Source organism: Elephas maximus, chromosome 18, assembly GCF_024166365.1.
Source record: "Elephas maximus indicus isolate mEleMax1 chromosome 18, mEleMax1 primary haplotype, whole genome shotgun sequence".
NCBI lineage: Eukaryota > Metazoa > Chordata > Mammalia > Proboscidea > Elephantidae > Elephas > Elephas maximus.
Window position 1 is genome coordinate 36,246,736 of NC_064836.1, and position 21,729 is coordinate 36,268,464.

The 21,729-nt window shown below is 38.9% G+C and overlaps 1 protein-coding gene across 1 annotated transcript in view; it reads right to left on the reverse strand.

Moving 5' to 3' along the window:
- JAM2 (junctional adhesion molecule 2) overlaps nucleotides 1-21,729 on the reverse strand; it is an 89,209-nt gene that overhangs the window by 51,325 nt on the left and 16,155 nt on the right. The gene's annotated exons all lie outside the window — the stretch shown is intronic.

Here is a 21,729-nt window from a genome sequence, read left to right on the forward strand (position 1 = left end):
GGAAGACCATAGAAGACTTGATGCCTTAAATTATGGTGTTGGTGAAGAATATTGAATATGCCATGGACTACCAGAAGAAGAAACGCATCTGTCTTGGAAGAAGTACAGCCAGAATTCTCAGAAAGAAGGATGGCAAGACTTTGTCTCATGCACTGTGGATATGTCATCAGGAGAAGGACATCATGTTTGGTGAAGTAGATCAGCAAAAAAAGAGGAAGACCCTCAATGAGATGGATCGACACAGCGAATGAGCCAGTGGGCAAGCATAGCAACGACTGTGAGGATGGCACAGTATCAGGCAGTGTTTCCTTCTGTCGTATATAGGGTCAGTATGAGTCAGTACCAATTGATGGCACCTAACGACAACAGATCGCTGGGACTTTCTTCTGAGGTGCCTCTGGGTAGACTCAAACCTCTAACTTTTCAGTTAGCAGGCAGATGGGTTAATCATTTGCATGACCCAGGTACTCCTGTATCACAAGGTATTGCCACCAAAACAAAAGCTAATCATTTTTAGTGCTTTATTCAAGGGTACAAATTGCTTTACTAATGTATCCCTGACTCTGCCTATATCATATAGAAATGAGTAATGTCTTGTGCTTCTGACTATGAAATATTCTCTATAATGGATATAAAGTCTATATATGAAGCCACGAGAAAAATACAAGTAAAACATCTTCATATTTTTCCCTAAATCATTTCAATGATTTTCCAGGATGGGTCTATTGGATTCAAACAGCTGACTGACTGTGGTGGCTAGATGGCTAATGTGATCCAATAATTACACAACAATGATGTCAATGATACTGTTACTAATAATAATATCGTCATCATCACAACCTTAAACTTATAAAAAAATTCCATTTTAAAAAGGAACCCCATTTCACATACTTTTTTTTTTTTAATTCAATAAAACTCAGTGTTTAATCAGGGGAGGTAGGTATTATTATGACTTAAACAAGAAAGCAGAACCAGGATTAAAGCTTCTACTTCAATCTTTGATTTGTATCATTTTGTGTGATTTCACTTAATGGATGTCATTCTGCAGTCCAGTTTAGCAACAATGTTTAAAAATAATTTAAATATTAATTTCTCATAAGTATGCATCTTTAAAATATAAATGCCATGAGGACAAGAATTTTTATGTTTTATTTTCTGATATTTTCCAAATGCCTAGAACAGTCCCTGGGGTAAAGGAAGGACTCAATCAATATCTGCTGAACAAATGAATGAACCTATTCCTTACTGTATACTAACGAGAAAAGTCCAGTAAATTGGGTCACATCAAACTGATACTGATGAAGGATTCCTGAAGGCACGAAATTCTTTGGGGAAAGTGTTGTAAAGCATACAATACTGTATCAGTGTTAATTATTTCAAAATCAGAATGATGCAAAGAATTCTTGCTGGTTGTTTTAAGTAAATGATTTATAGTAAAACAACTCAACTGACATCCTGAATTATTGACCCCCCAAAAAATATATGAAATAACATAAGGCCAAATTTATATCGACCATGAAAATCTAACAAAGGTTATTTCTTAAACATATGTTTCTATAATTTCCTAGAAATGATATTTCTCTGCTCGTCCTAACATCTGTCTTCTGTCTTCATATGATCTACTGACTCTGTTTTCACCAAGGCAAAATGATCTATCTGTTGCCAAATCTGATAAACACTGTTCAGTCTATCTTACTGGACCTCTCTATGGCATCTGACTCAGTTGGCTCCCTTGGAGTCTAGGATTCTCCCCTACTCTTCATCTTCCTTTCTGAGCCTGGTGCTTCATTCTGTCTCCTCTGCGGGTTCTTCCTCGTCCTTGGTCCTGCCTATAGATCCCACATCAGCCCACTGCTTTCTGACTTGACTCACTCTCATTGACTCAACTGCCATTTATTTGCCATTTTCCACCCACCACTTAATTATCGTCTATTGAAAACTCCCAAATCTGTATCTCCAGCTCTAATCTCTCTCCTGAGATTAAATCCATAAATCCCTCTTTCTACTGGACATCTTCATTTCCCACAGGCACCACGAACTCATCAGCCTCTACCTTTGTCCTCTTCCTACAATTCCCATCACATGAAAAACATCACAATACACATGGTCACCCATGCCAAATGTTCCTTGGGAGCTGGTGGAAGGAGGCTCAAATAAATCCTGGTTGAAAACAACTGCCCTTAGACTTAAGCTGGTTTGAAGAACCAGGAATGGAAATAAATTCATAGACTGAAGGAGAATAAAGAACCATGAGTTCAAGGATTTCAAAACCTCCTATGAAATCAGAATTTAACTATGTAAGATGACCTATTATACTTCAGGGAAGAAGAGGAAAAACTTTCATGGGACATGATACCTTTTCTTTGATTTGTTCCTCTATATGCATATCTCCAGGGCTTTATCATTCCTAGGGAACATAAGCCACTCTGGAGACGTTTTTCTTCCTTTCGCTCTCTTCCTTAGAAAGCTGGAGAGCAAATCTGATCAGGCACTTAAAAACCTCAGCAACCCAGTGTCCTCAACTGTTCCCCTGTCCTACTCTGTTCAACTATTCAGGTTCTCTGTCTCTAAACTGCAAACATCTCCACTAGGGAAACTGGAAAACCTAGTTTCTATGTGAAGAATGTAGGATTGAATTGATCCTTTTTAGTGTCGGCTCTAAGTATACCCATATAAAGCATTGACTCACGTGGTTCAGTCGTAACAAGGTGTCAGGGGTGCCAAAAAGTAATTGCAAAATAACTCTTTTGCTTGTACAGTCATGTGTCGCTTAACTTCCGTGACACCTTCTGTGAAATAGGACATTACGTGACTTGGATGTTGTGCGAACAACATATTACACATAGGCAGTCCCAGGATTACAAACAAGTTCCATTCCTAGGTCTGTCTTTAAGTCAAATGTGTATATGTAAGTTGGAACAGTTAGGTACAGTTGGTATCCAACGTCAGTCAAGTGTTCTTCTTAGTATACAGTACCAGTGACCCTGTGGGAGAAAGATGCGGCAGTCTGCTTCCATAGAGATTTACAGCCTTGGAAACCCCGTGGGGCTGCTATAAGTCGGAATTTACTCAACAGCAGTGGGCTTCAGGTCTATGCATGAAAAACATTAAAGAAACACTTCTGGATACATTAAAACATCTTTACCATAATAATAGAGGAATAATAATAATAATGTTTCAATACGCATCACAAAGTAGCGCCTGTTTATTATTACGAACCATTGTCTGTACGTCAAATTTTTAATATAACAGGCTTTATGGAGGTTGGCTCTTAACTACAAGTTGTACGTAAGTCTATACATACAACTTATGTTGTCAGGGATGTAGTATATGCTGTTGGGTGTTGCCTGTACAGATGTTATGACTATGTATTTCAAAAACCATAAAGGAATCTGTTATTAGTTTCTGAGGACTGCTGTAACAAAGTAACATGAGGTGGGTGGCTTAAAACAACAGAAATTTATTGGCTCACAGTTTTGGAGGCTACAAGTCCAAATTCAGTGTGTCAGCAGGGCCATACTCCCTGTAGACTCTAGGGGAGAATCCTTCCACGTCTTTTCCAGCTTCTGGAAGCCCCAGGCATACCTTGGCTTGTGGAAACATAAATCCAATCTCTGCCTAGGTCTCCACATGGCTGTCTTCCTTCCCTCTGTGTCTCTTCTGTGTTTCTCCTTCCCTTTTATAAATACTCAGATGGGATTAGGAGCCATACTGCAGTATGAACTCATATTTACTTAACTAACAACATCTTCAAAGATGCTATTTCCAAACAAGGTCACATTCATGGCTACTGGCAGTTGGGACTTCAATGTATCTTTTTTGGGGGACACAATTCAACACATAACAAGGTTCAAGCAATCTTTTTAATCTCCTTTCCCCCCTTTTCCATGCACTCCTGTCACATACTAGTTGTTCTTTCTTTTCTCTCCCTATTCCTCTGAAAACCTACCCCGCTTCCAGTATATCTTTCTTTTCTAGCTTCTCTCCCCTTTGATTTTACTTTACAGAGTCCCAAGGTGGAGTCCAGATCTTCGGAGAGAAGAGGAGGGAAAGAAACTGAGCAGGCCAAGCCAGAATCCTCTTTTTCCTTTTTATTATGCTTTAGTTAAAAGTTTCAGAATCCTCTTAAAACAGCTGGGGAAAAACCAGGACCTCAGATGTTCTTGTTGCATTATGACTACATTTAATGATATGATCCTCCCATATTTTTGCCAATGATTTTGATGCCAAACCAGTATTTTGTGAAACTTCTTTGTAGTATACTTTGAGAACTCCTCTTTTTCCATTTAGTAATGTGTAAATTAGTGCCCTCAGAGAAGCTCCAAGTATGACTGGCAAGACTTGTGACTTTGAAGTACTTTACTACACTTTTTAGATACAAAAATGAAGACTCCAAATCCCTGAAAATCAGCTGAAGGAAAAATCTGGATGAAGTAGGAAAAGATGATCTTTGTTCCCTCCACATCATCCTGTCTTTGAACTTTTCAAACAGCACACTGCCTACTGAGAATGTTTATTTTCTTCAGTAGGCTTAGCTGTCCTTCTGAGGCAAATTTTAGGGTAATCTGAGGTCGGAAGATACTGGGTTGAATCACTTTTCCTCTTTGTCTATGTCAGTTTTTGCCATGCTAAAACTTCCTTTGAGTAAGACTTTTAAATTTTTCAAAAGGCACTTTAAAAGTTCCATGAAAAGTAACAGCAGCTAACTTTAGAAAGTTTATTAATTCCCTCATACATTTTGTATGTATATATATATGTGTGTGTGTTTGTATCTAAAAAGAAGATTAGTTAACTTGGCAAAACTATGGAGGCAAAAGAATTATAAAGAAAAGGGGTTATTTATAACAAATAAGTAATATTTCTTGGTAGCTGAATATTTATCTCTGTGATGTTAAGCCTTGCTTTCTATAATTCTATTTACTTTGAGGTTTGTTTCATGTTAAGTGAAACTATTTAAAATGTGTGGTCATTTGAACTTATTTAAACAGGAACATATGGCTCCAAAGATCTGAATCTTTTAAAAATATTGTTTGTTTATTAAGATGTCTACCTTGTTTCAGTCTTCTAGTCTTAGAATTCTGTTATTTTTTTTTTTAACTTTTACTTAATAACTCTTTTTATTAAAACAAAATATTGGATTTTATATCAATATTTTGTTAACAGATGTTAGGAATAGTTTCTCTGTTCACTGCTTTCTGGAACTGATTTTTATTTTTTCTTCAAATGTCCAGAATAAATTAAATAGTAAAATAAACGAAAAGCTGTCAAGTTGGCCTGCTGGTTGAGGTCAACAATTGTTTTAAAGTTAGCTACAAAACATCTTTAATAGTTATGGATATGTTCCAAAATCACTGGCAGAAGTTGAGAAAACGAGGTTAAGAGATGATTATTTCCATAATTGCTAACAACACTAAGTCAAGTAATTCCAGTCCAATGAAGTCTTTTGTGGTTTCCTGTCTGACCATCCCCCCTCCCCCCAACCTTAAGAATAAATGTTCTTGTATTCCATGTTACTCATCCGAAATAATCTGGTTTTCCTTCAGCCAAAGATTAGACAGGCCCTTCAAACAAAACGAGACTAAACTGGTGTCATCGGTTGAAAATGTCCCCCCAAAAATATGTGTATTAACTTGGTTAGGCCATGAGTCCCAGGATTCTGTAGACATCCTCCATTTTGTGATTGTAATTTTATGTTAAAGAGGATTAGGGTGGAATTGTAACACCCTTACCCAGGTCACATTCCTGATCCAATGTAAAGGGAGTTTTCCTGGGGTGTGGCCTGCACCACTTTTATCTCTCAAGAGATGAAAGGAAAGGGAAACTAGCAGAGACAGGGGACCCTATACCACCAAGAAAGCAGCAGAGGGAGCAGAGCATGTCCTTTGGACCTGGGGTCCCTGTACCTGAGAAGTTCCTTGACCAGGGGAAGATTGCTGACAAGGAATCTTCCCCCAGAGCCAACAGAGAGAGAAAGCTGTCCCATGGAGCTGACGCCCTGAATTTGGACTTGTAACCCGCTAGACTGTGAGAGAATAAATTTCTTTTTGTTAAAGCCATCCACTTGTGGTAATTCTGTTATAGCAGCACCAGATGACTAAGAAAATGGGCACACCAGCCCAGGGGCATGGATGAGAAGGCAAGAGGGGACAGGAAAGCTGGTAACGGGGACCCCAAGGTCAAGAAGGGGAGAGTGTTGACACATCATGGGGTTGACAATGTCACAAAACAACACGTGTGTTAATTGTTAAATGAGAAACTAATTTGCTCTGTAAACCTTCATTTAAAGCACAATTTAAAAAAAGAAAAAAAATCTTAAAATAATCTGGTTTAAGTAAGAATGAACACTAATTTTATACTACAACGTTTTTTTTTATTTACTATAAAAATGTTTAAATCAACACTTTTAATTGAAACAGATGAGGAAAAATTGAAATTCTATAGACATTTTTTGTTTGTTTTAAAAGTACAGAACAACTCGGCTAACTCAGAACTGAAGCCACTCCCAAAATCTACCTTTCAGACAAAGATTAGGTGGGCCTATGAAACAAACAATAACACACATGATGAACATGCTTCTCAGTTCAATCAAGTATATGAGACCAAATCGGCAATTCCTGTCCAAAAGCAAAGATGAAAAGGCAAGAAGGGATGAGAACTGAGTGAATGGACACAGGGAACCCGGGTTGGAAAGGAGAAGGGTGCTGACACATTGTGGGAATTGCAACCAATGTCACAAAACAATTTGTGTATAAATTTTTGAAGGCAAACCTAATTTGTGCTGTAAACTTTCACCTAAAACATAATTAAATTAAAAAAAAAAAAGAAGTACGGAACAGACCATACCATGTATAAAAGCAAGTTATAAAATTTATGGATATAAATTATTTCATATACTTTCGAAAGTAAAATTAGTAGCAATAGGGTTTGCCAATTGCTGATATAAAGTGATTATATTAACAAACATAAAAAATTTCACAGTGCTAAGAGTAACAAATATAATAACACCACCCAGTAATTATTTTGGATAGATATTTATATGGATAGAAATAACCCAATGAGGTAAGAAATAGGAGTTACATTAATTTCTTATCTATCTCATTATAATTTAACTAGATCAGGTGGCAGAGGAGAGAGAGATCCTTCTAGTCCCTCAAACTAGACATTCCAGCCCTTCCTCTTAATGAGACATTGATATTCTCTTTTAGGGGAAAGGAAAGTCACAATAAAAGGGCACGGAGAAATAAAAAATGTACCTGACTTTAGAGCTACCGGTGGCTGATGTCCTGGTGAATAAACAACGACCTAAAGAATTTAAGGATGATTTTGACTGTGAATAAATTTTCCCCTTCAGAACCTAACATCTAAGTAAGATGTGACTCCACTGTGTTAATATCCTCATTTGACAGAGATGAGGATGGAGACTAAGTAGCTTGTTCAAGGTCACAACGCTAGAAAGCAGGGAATACGGGGATCCACAGTCTTCTTTCTCTCTCTCTCAACTCAGCGTAAGGGTTTGTGAGAAAGTGGTACCAAACACAGCACTGCCTGACAACTGCAAGGGCTTCGCATGCATTTTCGGGTTTTAGATCATAAAGATATTATTCAGAGAGCATATTACAAACTGCCATTATCACACAGATAATGTTAATGGGCAAATGATGATGGTGAATAAACTAATTTGAATAAACTCCGCGTGTTTATTATACTGCACTAAAGTTTTATGCCTTCTATTTTTTTTTTTTTTTTTGCTGGTTCTTTAATAATTGCAGTACAAGAGAGAATACTGGTGTTTAGGCATTAGGTATAAAATTGCTTTTAAGTATAAGCTATTGAAAAAAAAACCCTCAAAAACAAACAAACTCATTGCTGCCAAGTTGATTCCAACTCATGGCGACCCCACATGTTACAGAGTAGAACTGCTCCATGGGGTTTCTCGGCTGTAATCTTTATAATAAGCAACATCATGATAAATGGAGAAAAGATAGAAGTTAGCAAGGATTTCATTTTACTTGGATCCACAATCAACACCCAAGGAAGCAGTAGTCAAGAAGTCAAATGACGCATTGCATTGGGCAAATCTGCTGCAAAAGACCACTTTATGGTGTTAAAAAGCAAAGATGTCACTTTGAGGACTAAGGTGCACCTAACTCAAGCCATGGTACTTTCAATTGTCTCATATGCATGCGAAAGCTGGACATGGAATAAGAAAGACTGAAGAAGAACTGATGCCTTTGCATTATGGTGTTGGCGAAGAATATTGAATATACCATAAGCTGCCAGAAGAATGAACAAATCTCTGTCTTGAAAGACGTACAGCCAGAATGCTCCTTAGAAACAAGGATGGAGAGAGTTTGTCTCACTTTGGACATGTTATTAGGAGAACCCAGTCCCTGGAGGACATCATGCTTGGTAAAGTAGAGGGTCAGTAAAAAAAGATGAAGACCTTCAATGAGACAGATTGAAACAGTGGCTCTAACAATGGGCTCAAACATAGCAACAATTGTGAGGATTGTGCAGGACCAAACATTTCGTTCTGGTGTTCATAATGAGTCAGAACTGACCCAACCACATCTAACAAGATCCACCAGCAGCATTTGGTGGTTACATTGCTCATTCTAAATGAACATTTGGCAAGTTATTCCTTGTCAAATAATTTTTGAGATCAAGTATTTCGTATCATTTTCCTGAGTTTAATCAACTGTGGACAAGTAGATGAAGCCAAGTTTTGAAGCCGGGATCTGAATGCTGGTTCTGTATGACCAAGGTGTGAGAATCTGGATATCCCGAACTGAACATCCTAACAGCCTACACACACAGATTACTCAGGAGCCCTTTGGGGGCAGGAGTCCCTGGGGGGTGCAAACGGTTAACGCACTTGGCTACTAACCTAAAAGCTGAAGGTTTGAGTCCACCCAGATTCACCCGGAAAGAAAACCCTGGCCATTGACTTCCAAAAAATCAGCAACTGAAAACTGTAAGAGTTCAGTTCTTCTCTGCAACATGTGAGGCTGCCATGAGTTAGAGTCAACTGAATGGCAACTGGCTTATTGTTTTCTTTGGAGGCAGGGGATAATGAAATCATTATTTGACAGCCATTTGATATTTATAAAACCAATTAAGTGACATATGTAAGAAGATAAAACTCTACCATCTACTAAGCTCCCTCCCACTCCCCACTCCATGTGAATGTTTAATATTATTTTAAACTTTCTCTATACCTTCCGAGTTTTATTTCTTGGCCTTACTGAGTGAATTTCAGGAAACAGTGTAACATATCAAATGTCTTCATTTTTTCTAAAACACAGGCCTGGAGTTATGACATACACTGTGTTTGGCAGGGATTGCCACGGAAAAGTGTCAAAGAGATTTCCTAATCTCACCAATCTGTTAACTTTATAATCTACAAATGAAGTTATCTTTGCATCTCTCAAATGAAGACAGCACTGCTAATGTTTTCAATCTTCTTCTTAATTAGAAGACTGATAAAGTACAATGAATAGGCACATCAAAGGAGACACATGATTGACCAGGAATTTAATGAAGAGTAAGCTTTGGGACGCTTATTTGCATAAACACTTCCCAAGGCCCTGGTGAGGGAGGGGGAAAACCTAGCAATGTGTGCACATTTTGTAAAATTTGCAGGAGTAAGATATTTTTGTGTTATTCTCCTTTTAGAAGGTCCTAGCCTAGACCCATGCCTGCACACAATTATGAGCTTCCTAGATTTGGCCACCCAGGAACCTGGGAAAAAGAATGTGGCCTCCGGGGATCATTCTCTGATCATTTAACTCTTAAAATATTAAAAACTTTAGATGACCAGCTGCTTATGCTGGAGACTTAGCTCTCTATCCAGTTTCTTAAATTCTTAAAATATGAGACTCATCTGAATTTTAATTCTCAATTCTCCTGCTATATGACGACTCATAAAAACTTTAGCCTCTACATTTTACACATATGTTATGAATTACATTCTATTCCCACAAATGCTTACAGAAGAGATTTGAAAACGAAGGGAAAACCTCCCAGCTTATTTTTCCTTTATGTTTCCTTTGATTAGTCTTCAGGAAGCCAAAGGAAAAAGAACCGTTTAGTCGGAAGTGCAGAACATGGGAACAATGGTCTGGCATTGCTTAGCTGCCATATTTCACATCTGTCAGGGAAGAAATAGCTACCGTGATGTCAAAGGTACTCTAAATTAAAGGACTATAATTCCCTTTCTCCTTTGGTAAAGATACTTCTCTGACTCACTCTTCTATTTCAAAACTGGTCCCACGCATCCAACTGATTGCTAACAACAAAATGTATTTATCTACCAGATCAGTCAACTAGACCAGCAAAAGAAACGGTTTAATGAACATCTGGACACTTTCAAAAGGTCCCTAGGTGGCATAAACGTCTAAACTTGGTTGCCTTCTAACAAAAAAGTTGGCAGTTCAAACCCACCCACTAGGTCTATGGGAGAAAGACCTGGCGATCTACTTCCGTAAAGATTACAGTTAAGAAAACCCTATGGGACATTTCTGCTCTGTAACACATACGGTTGCCATGTATTGGAATCAACCTGAGGGCAACGGATTTGGTTTGGATTGGATACATTCACATCAGTGGGGCTTTTAAACCTCATCCTCGATTGATCAGGAAATAAATTATGTGCTATTAGAGATCCACTATTAATTTCTGAAACTCACTCAGATCAAATATTGAAAAGGCAACAAAGGTATTTGGGTCCAAAGATGGTATGTAAGAGTCTAATTGTCATAATATAATTCAGGTGAAAGGGCTGTTTGATATCCTGCATAGCATAGGAATGTCTGGATTTCTGACGGAATCAACCAGGTATTTGGAAATCACGTACAGTCAGTCTTGGCACTTCAATTTTTGATGATGTGGTATGAGAACTGACTACACACCCATTGGGATAAAGAGCGAAATAGTACTGCATCACCACCATCTTCACCAGCTTGGCCTTTTGACAAAACATCAGCTGAAATCAAATAAAAATCATTATTAAAGACCAGTTGGGTGATGACAGGGGTCTATTATAAATGAGATTTAGTTCTTTATTATAGATGGAAATGAATCACTTTTTGTCTTTGGGAAGTCACAAATGGTACAGAAGAAATCACTTGAACTTGGTGTGAAACCCAGTGCTATGAATTACTAGTCATATCACCTTGGAGGAACTACTCTTAACCTTCTGAGTCTCAGCTTCTCTTTCAGTAAAATAAAGCTAAAAATGCCCTCCTTAATTGTTGTAAAGATTAAATTAAATAAAGCACGTAATTATTTAGCCTAGTTCCTAGCACATCATAGGTTCTCTATAGACGTTTGTTTCTCTTCCCCCTTCTCTCAGTCCACATTGACCTTCATCCAATCTGGTGACCCAAATTTAGTGTTTCATAAATGATCCTAAAAAAATCGTGTATTAGGATGGACTACAAAATAGAGAATGAATTCTCAAGGGTTATAATTTTTTCTTTTCTAAATGATTAGCATGATTTCCCCATTACAATGGCTGCTTAGACTGTGTGATGGTTAGTTAATTTTATGTCAACTTGGCTAGGCTCTGGTGCCCAGTTGTTTGGTCAAACCTTAGTGAAGGTATTTTATACATCTGATTAACATTTATAACCAGTTGACTTTAAGTAAAGGTGATTACTCTCCATAACGTGGGCAGGCCTCATCCAATCAGTTGAAGGCTTTAAGAGCAAAATCTGAAGTTTTCCTGAGAAAAAAGAAATTCTGTCTCAAGACTGTAACAGAATCCCACCTATGTTTCCAGCCTGCTGGTCTGCCCTACAATCTTTTGACTTTCCGGCCCCCAAAATCATGTGAGTCAATTCCTTAAAGTAAATCTCTTTACATGTACATGGATTCTCTGGAGTCCTTGGGTAGTACGAACACTTGATGTGCTTGGCTGCTAATCAAAAGGTTGGAGGTTCGAGTCCACCCAGAACACTTCAGAAGAATGGCCTAATGATCTACTTCTGAAAAATCAGCCATGTGAAACCCTACGGTACAGAGGCTCATTCTGACACACATGGGGTCACTGTGAGTCACAATCTACTCACCAGCAACTGATAACTTGTATTAATTCTCGGAAGGACACTGACTGATCAACTGATACAGACCAGGAAGCCCCAGTTCTATCTCTTCTCTTGTCCTTGCTATGTGTGTTTGGGAAGGTTATAATCTCTTTGAGCTGTGGTCATCTGTAAAACATGAATTATGATCATGATACATTTTCTACCTCAAATGACACAATTCATCACATCCTCTCCCTGATACACTTTCTGCAATGGTGTCCAGGACAACATACTTTCCTGGTTTTCCCACTTAGGGCTCTTATCCTTGGTCACTTCCTCTTTTCCACCTTACTTGTTTCCTTAATGATCTGATTCAGACTCCCAGGTACTAAGAGCTTGCAAATTTTTATCTCCAGTCTAGACATCGCTTTTGAACTCAGGACTCAGATCCCAATGCCGATTCAACATCATCACTTGGAGGTTGAACACACATTTCAAGCTCAATTTTCAAACCTCATCTTCCCTGCTCTACCTTCCCCACCTTAGATGATTGGAATTCTTTAACATTCCACTTGCTCTCACTGAAAACCTTGTAATCATTCTTAATGATAATAGCATAGTCCACCATCCAATTCATCAGCAAATCCTATTGGCTCTTCAAAATGCATTCAGAATCTACTGCTATCACCCTGGTCCGAGCCACCATCATCTCTTGCCTGGATAACTGTTATGGCCTCCCAACTGGTCTTCTGCTTCTACTCTGCACTTCCAGAATCTAAGCTCAACACATTCTCTCCCCAAAAGAGATCCTTTAAAAAGCTAAGTCACTCTTTGCCCAAAACCTTGGACCTGATCCCCATCCTTATTCCCATCATCCACCCCCCCATAAAGGTGAAGGTCTTTACATTGGCCTAGAAGGCCCTACACGATCTATCCCCCATTGCCTTTCAAACCTCCCTTCCTCTATTCTCCCCTTCCCTCTGCTCAAGAGACACTGGCCATCTTGTTCCTCCTCAAACAGACCAGGCTCTGGCAGTTCCTCTGCCTAGGAGACTTTTCCTTCAGATGTCTCCTAACTCCCTCACTTCTTCAAGTCTTCGCTCAAATGATATTCCTTAATGAGGTCTACTCTAATCACCCTAATTAACATCCCAACCCCACCTTCACCCCACCTTTCCCTCCCCAATCCTGATTTCCTTTATCCTGCTTTGATTTTTCTTTTTTTCCACAGCACCTATCATCTCGTAACATACTATATATAACGGGTCTGTGCATTGAGGGCAATGAACTTTATTTTCTTTACTGATAATTCCAAGGGCCAAGAACAATGCTTGATATGTAGTAGACACTCAAGAACTATTTGTTAAAGAATGGACATGAAATTAATTGTGGAGAAGATGGAATGGAATATAAAGAGCTACACATCTTTACTTTTTTAAAATTGGGGGATGGGCTATACGACATTACACAATGGAGAATTCTGAAGCAGCCAATTTTGAAATTAAAAACATTTAGTTTATCACAGCATTACTATGGAGAATCAATTTTCATATTTTGCTGCAACAAAAAGTTAAGTATATGAATATATTTAATGCCACAAATGATAGAAGTCAACTCAGAAATACCATTCTGGGTAGTAACCTAAAATATGATTTTAAGAAGCCACAAATCACTGTTCTCGTTTTAAAAAAAATCTTTGTCATTATACAATTAAAAGCTTAGTTAAAAAATTCTAATTTTAATGTCAAAGTGAGAGGTTTTACTTTTTGAAATGAAATTATCTGCTTTTTTAAAGTTTTGATATACAATTTAGAGTAGCATCATAATCAAATTTTGATCTATTTACAGTAACAGATTAATTTTTTGGTGTCTAATACAAGTGTGCTTTGTATCTTAGAAGTTACTTTTGGAGCAATACACTGGGGTTTAAAAAAAAGTTCCACAGTCAATTATGTTCTGAGAATGCTCATCTACAACACCTTACATATTCAATCACTCCCCGTTAAATCTTAACAAACACCCTCGTCAGAGCCATGTCTATTTCCTCAAGAACAAAGGACTCATTTATTTAGTCTTCCTTATCTTTCTCCACAGTCTTCTCTAGTAGGGGAGGTGTGGACAGGAGCATGAGAAGTTGTCTCCTCTCCGTTAAAATGGCTCCCAATCTTCACGGCCCCTCTCACGTCTCACCATCTCTAAGTTTGCCTGGGAAAATTATAAGACCTTCTCCAGACTGCCCACAAAAGTTTCTTCTCCAATTCACTTTGATAAAATTAAATAGAATTTTATGACTAGTCACATTTGATTGCTTTTATTGACACATTCTCTCCTGATTTGTGTCTCTGATGCTTCTTCCATGTGTCCTCTCCCTCAGTTCCTCCACTAAATGTTACTATTTCCTACGGATCCTTGCTGTAGTGGTGAAAACAGAAAGGCTGGTTGTTCGAACCTACCCAGCAGCTCTTCGGGAGAAAGACCTGAAAATCTGCTCCCGTAAAGACTACAACTTGCAAAACCCTATAGGGCAGTTCCACTCTGTCATTTAGAGTCATTATGAGTTGGAACAGACTTGATGGCACACAACACCACTACCGCCACTGCTCCTTAGCATTTGTTTTTCCCATCCTCCATGTTCTCCCTGGATATTTTCTTGTGAGTGCACAGTTTCAACTAATGTTAATGATTTCCATAAGTGAATGAATGGTCAATAATATCTCTCTAGATCCAATTTTTGAAAATTAAAGTAAATATACATACAATAAACTGCATCTATTAAAAGTGTACAACTCATGTACACACTTGTGAAACTGCCACCATAATCGAGACACAGGACATTTCCAACATCTCTGAAAGCTTCCTTGTGCCCATTTACCGTCCATTCCTCCCTCCGCCCCTTTTGTCACTACAGATTAGCTTGCATTTCCTAGATTTTTATACAAATAGTATGTACTTATTTGCGTTCACATCCAAATTTTGAACTTCTTACTTCCTTTCTAGAGTTTCCACAAACCCAAATCCATTGCCGTCGAGTCCATTCCAAACATAGCAACTCTGTAGGGTTTCCAAGGCTGAAAACCTCTAAAGAATCAGACTGTCACACATCTTTCTCTGGTGAAGCTGCTGGTGGTTTCAAACTGCTGACCTTTCAGTTACCAGTCGATTGCTTTAACCACTGTACTACCATGGCTCCTTAGAGTTCCCACAAATACATCCCAGAACAAAGTCTCAGGTCCATTCTCTTGTTTTTTCCCCTCTTCTTGGTTGATGGTACTCATATTCGTTCAGTCACTCATATCTGTTCCTTCCTTCTATTGCAGGACTTACTGCACCTCCCCATACATCCAAAGTCCTCTACTGCAGGACTTAATGGAGCCTTTAACATGCTAAGGAGCATCGTGACTCTCCCAAGGAGGTATATAATTTAGAGAAGGAAACACTGGAGTAGAATAAGACAAAAAGTCCAAGAGAAGACCATGTAGGAGATTTGAGAAGAGGCAGTCAGGGAAATAAGAGAAAAACTAGAGGAGAATGATGTCATGGAAGTCAAGGATGGACAGACTTCAAGGAGAAAATGTCAACAACCTCTGATGCTCCAGAGAGGTCAAGAAAGATGCTGACTGAAAGTAAACCTTAGATTTAGGAATTAGCAGATTATTGGTGATCCAGTGATGGCAACTTCAAGGGCATGGGAAAGGGGCAGTTTACTGTGTGTCGAATGGTCAGGAAGAAAATGGAGATAATACACGTAGGCAACAGTGTTGAGAAGTTTGGTTGTAGGATTATGGTGGGCTCCTCACCCCCCACACTTAAAATTGTAGAGACTTAAGCATGTTTATAGCCTGTGGTGAAACAGCTGGTATTGAAAATAAGTCGAAGATCTATGAGAGAATGGGAAACTGCTGAAGCAAAGGACCCAAGGAAACTGGAAGAATAGGATCATGAACAGAGTAAGAAAGCAGTTTTGGCATACAAGAAGCACAGTCATGGAAACTTGTTATGCACAACCAAACACCTCCTGGGATGAAGATACTAGGCTTGAAGGTGAAGGATCACAGACTCAGGGGACTATCTACATCAAGTGGCATAACGTAGTGCATGAAAACAATGTTCTACCTCCTACTTTGGTTAGTAGTGTCTGAGGTCTTAAGAGCTTGCGAGTAGCCATCTAAGATACAGCTAGTGGTCTCTTCCTGCCCAGAATAAAGGAGAAAGAAGAAAACCAAAGACTCAAGGGTGCATTTAGTCCAAAGCACTAACAGACCACATGAAGTACAGCCTATAGGACCCTTGAGACCAGAGGAACCAGAAGGTGCCCGGCTATTACTACTGACCTCTCTGACCTGGATCACAATAGTGTCATGGACAGAGAGGGAGAAAAATGTAGAACAAAAAAGTCAAATTCATTAAAAAAAAACAAAAAACAGACTTACTGGCCTGATAGAGACTGGAATAACCCCCGACCCAATGCCTCTATGATAACCTTGACTTGGAACTGCAGCCATTCCCAGACACCACCTTTCAGCCAAGCAACAGACAGGCCTATAAAATAAACAATGACACCCAAAAATAACATGCTCCCTAGAAAAACAATTACAGGATACTGAAAGGCAACATTTGCCCAAAAGCATAGATGAGAAGGCAGGAAGGGGTAGGAAAATCAGACAAAAGGGAATGGGGAACCCAGTGCAAAAATGGGGAGACTGTTGACACAGTGTGAGGATTGCAACTAATGTCATGGAACACTTTGTGTACAATTTGTTGAATGGGAAACTAATTTGCTCTACAAACATTCACCTAAAACACAATAAAATATTTAAAAAAAAAAAAAAAAGAAGAAGAAGAAGAAATTAACTTTGAACAGAAGAGACCCCTCTTGCTTTGATTCAGGAGACAAATAGCTAAGGCTGAATATACAAGTATACCTCAGAGATATTGCAGGTTTGGTTCCCAGATAAAGTGAATATCACGATAAAGTAAGTCACATGAATTTTTTGGTTTCCCAGTGCATATAAAAGTTATGTTTACACCATGCTGTAGACTATTAAGTGTGCAATAGCATTGTGTCTAAAAAAACAATTTACATATTGTAATTAAAAAATACTTTACTGCTAAAAAAATACTAACCATCATCTGAGCCTTCAGCGAGTTGTAACCTTTTTGCTGGTGGAGGGTCTTGCCTCAATGTTGACGGCTGCTGGCTGGTCAGGGTGGTGGTTGCTGAAGGTTGGGGTGGCTGCGGCAATTTCTTAAAATGAGACAGGAGTGAAGCTTGCCACATGGATTGACTCTTCCTTTCCCAAAAGATTTCTCTGTAGCGTGTGATGCTGTTTGATAGTATTTAACCCACAGTAGAGCTTCTTTCGAAATGGAAACCAATCCTCTTAAACCCTGCCGCTGCTTTATTGACTAAGTTTATGCAATATTCTAAGTTCTTTGTTGTCATTTCAACAATGTTCACAGCATCTTCACCAGGTTTTCATCTCAAGAAATCACTTTCTTTGCTCATCCATGAGAAGCAACTCCTCATTCTTTAAAGGTTTATCATCAGATTGTAGCAATTCGGTCACATCCTTAGGCTCCACTTCTAATTCTAGCTCTCTTGCTATTTCCACCACATCTGCAGTTACTTCCTCCACTGAAATCTTGAACCCCTCAAAGTCATCCGTGAGGGCTGGAATCAACTTCTTCCAAACTCCTGTTAATGTTGATATTTTGACCACCTCCTATGAATCATGGATATTCTTTTTTTTTTTTTATTAGCTTTTATTAAGCTTCAAGTGAATGTTTACAAATCCAATCAGTCTGTCACATATAATTTTACATACATCTTACTCCGTACTCCCACTTGCTCTCCCCCTCTTGAGTCAGCCCTTTCAGTCTCTCCTTTCGTGAGAATTTTGCCGGCTTCCCTCTCTCTCTATCCTCCCATCCCCCCTCCAGACAAGAGTAGCCAACACAATCTCAAGTGTCCACCTGATATAATTAGCTCACTCTTCATCAGCGTCTCTCTCCCACCCGCTGACCAGTCCCTTTCATGTCTGATGAGTTGTCTTTGGGGATGGTGCCTGTCCTGTGCCAACAGAAGGTCTGGGGAGCATGGCCGCCGGGATTCTTCTAGTCTCAGTCAGACCATTAAGTTTGGTCTTTTTATGAGAATTTGGGGTCTGCATCCCACTGATCTCCTGTTCCCTCAGGGGTTCTCTGTTGTACTCCCTGTCAGGGCAGTCATCGATTGTGGCCGGGCACCAACTAGTTCTTCTGGTCTCAGGGTGATGTAGGTCTCTGGTTCATGTGGCCCTTTCTGTCTCTTGGGCTCTTAGTTGTCGTGTGGCCTTGGTGTTCTTCATTTTCCTTTGTTCCAGGTGGGTTGAGACCAATTGATGCATCTTAGATGGCTGCTTGTTAGCATTTAAGACCCCAGACGCCACATTTCAAAGTGGGATGCAGAATGATTTCATAATAGAATTATTTTGCCAATTGACTTAGAAGTCCCCGCAAACCATGTTGCCCAGACCCCCGCTCCTGCTCTGCTGACCTTTGCAGTATTCATTTTATCCCGGAAACTTCTTTGCTCTTGGTCCAGTCCAATTGAGCTGACCTTCCATGTATTGAGTGTTGTCTTTCCCTTCACCTAAAGCAGTTCTTATTTACTGATTATTCAATAAAAAACCCTCTCCCACCCTCCCTCCCTCCCCCCCTCGTAACCACAAAAGTATGTGTTCTTCTCAGGTTTACTATTTCTCAAGATCTTATAATAGTGGTCTTATACAATATTTGTCCTCTTGCCTCTGACTAATTTCACTCAGCATAATGCCTTCCAGGTTCCTCCTGAATCATGGATATTCTTAATGGCACCTAGAATGGTGAATTCTTTCCAGAAGGTTTTCAATTTACTTTGCCCAGATCCATCAGAGGAATCATTATTTATGGCAGCTATAGCATTTTTTTTATAGCCTTACGAAATGTATTTCTTGAATAATAAGACTCCTTGGTCCATGGGTTGCAGAATGGATGTTATGTTAGCAGGCATGAAAACAACATTAATCTCCTTGTACCTCTCCATCAGAGCTCTTTTCAATAAGCAGTAATAGTTTGAAAGGAATTTTTTTTTTTCTAACCTGTAGTCTCAACAGTGGGTCTAAAATATTCAGTAAACCATGTAGGAGACAGATGGGCTGTCATTCAGACTAGAATAAATTTAGTGTAATTCTTAAGGCCCTAGAATTTTCAGAATGGTAAATGAGCAACAGCTTCAACTTAAAGTCATCAGCTGCATTAGCCCCTAACAAGAGAGCCAGCCTGTCCTTTGAAGCTAGGCATTGACTTTTCCTCGCTAGGTATGAAAGTCCTAGATGGCATCTTCTTCCAATATAACGCTGTTCTGTCTACATTGAAGATTTGTTGCTTGGTGTAGCCACCTTCATCAATTATCTTAGCTAGATCTTCTGGACAACTTGCTGCAGCTTCTACATCAGCACTTGCTATTTCACCTTGCACTTTTATGCTATGGAGACGGCTTCTTTCCTTAAATCTCATGAACCAACCTCTGTTAGCTTCAAACTTTTCTTCTGCATCTTCCACAACATAAAGAAAACAAAAATCCTCACAACTGGACCAATAAGCAACATCACGATAAACAGAGAAAAGACTGAACTTTTCAAGGATTTCATTTTATTTGGATCTACAATCAACACCCACGGAAGTAGCAGTCAAGAAATCAAAAGACACATAGCATTGGGCAAATCTGCTGCAAAAGACCTCTTTAAAGTGTTGAAAAGCAAAGACGTCACCTTGATGACTAAGGTGCGCCTGACCCAAGCCATGGTATTTTCAATCGCATCATATGCATGTGAAAGCTGGACAATGAATAAGGAAGACTGAAAAAGAATTGACACCTTTGAATTGTGGTGTTGGCAAAGATTATTCAATATACCATGGACTGCCAAAAGAACAAACAAATCTGCTTGGAAGAGGTATAACCAGAATGCTCCTTAGAAGCAAGGATGGTAAGACTATGTCTTACATACTTTGGACATGTTATCAGGAGGGATCAGCCCCTGGAGAAGGACATCACACTTGTAAAGTAGAGGGTCAGCGAAAAAGAAGGCCCTCAACGAGATGGACTGACACAGCGGTTGCAACAATGGGCTCAAGCATAACAACAATTGTGAGGATGAGCAGGACTGGGCGGTGTTTCTTTCTGTAGTACACAGGGTCACTATGAGTCAGAACCGACTCGGCAGCACCTAACAACAACAATTAAAATTTTATGGCTTCTTTGAACAGAAATCTAAAAGTAACTTTGACACCCCATAATTCTAACATATTCTCATCTCACCCACATATTAAAGGGAAAAAAATATACTAGTGAAATGCACGTGCACACAGCACAGTGAGTTCTGTAGAGCCTTCCACTTAATTTTTTTTTTCATATCAACTAAAAATGAAGCTTGAAAAAGGAAAAACTGGGTCCCTAAACATAGGCTATGTAATAAATTTCCTGTCTACTGTCACAACCTAAGAATTTAGTAGTCATGAAATGCATGCAATTTGCACTCATTTTAATTCATTGGTTCACAACTCTATCAGAACTTTTCATAAATGTTCGATGCTTCCCCTACTATCCTGAAACAAACTTATAGATAATATAGCATGACACATATAGAGGCAACCCCTGCTTTTCACCACTTTGCTTTTACAAAAGACCTACATTAGTACCTGTTTTTGCTAACCGAAAGAAATCCGAAGAGGATTTTTCTTTTACAAAAATAGGCAAAAATTGAAAAAATACCATTCAATATTTGTTTCTTCCCAGCACGCACCCCGAGCAGCCAGCGAGAATGGTGTCGCCAAACTCCTTCCCTGGGAACTACACAGCATCTCAGTATCAAGGCGCCATAGCTTTTGAACTGTGTTATTTTAGCTTTTATGTGTTACTAGGTATGGTTTGGTAAGTTACTTTTTGGGTCTGGGAACACTCAAAAATTTTTCCTATATAATTTAATGGTAATGGCTTCTTTGCTTTACGCCATTTCAGCTTACGAAAGGTTTCATACGGACACTCTACTTTTGGATGGGGAGGAAATCTGCATATAGAGAGTGAGCCCTGATGGCACAACCATTAAGTTCTCAACTGCTAAACAAAAGGTTGGCAGTTCAAGTCCACCTAGCACTCTGCAGGAGAAAGACCTGGCGATCTACACCTGTAAAGATTACAGCTGAGAAAACCCTATGGGGCAGTTCTGCTCTGTCACATGGGGTCGCTATGAGTCAGAGTCAGCTCGATGGCACTAAACAACAACAAATATCTATCTATGTATCTAGATTTTTTTTTTTTTTATCTAGATATATTCACACACACCCATAAGTATACAATGTGGAAAGCTAATGATAATGTTCTTTTATTATTAAAGAAAAATACTGGGAAAATTTTACAATAAACAATGTCTATTTTAATTTTTTTTATTTTAATTTATAAATGCTTATACTTGAGTATACTGGAAGGTGCAATGAAGAAGTCAGACTGTTTCCTGCACATATATAACGGTAAACTGGATTTAAGAAAAAATCAGTAGCCATTCCAAACAGCATAGGAAAATAAGGAACGGGGTCACTGCAGACATTAGAATAGAATATGTATATTGAGTTACGTATTAAGACTGTACAAAAAATACACTTGTGTTTATGTGTAAAATAGAGTAAG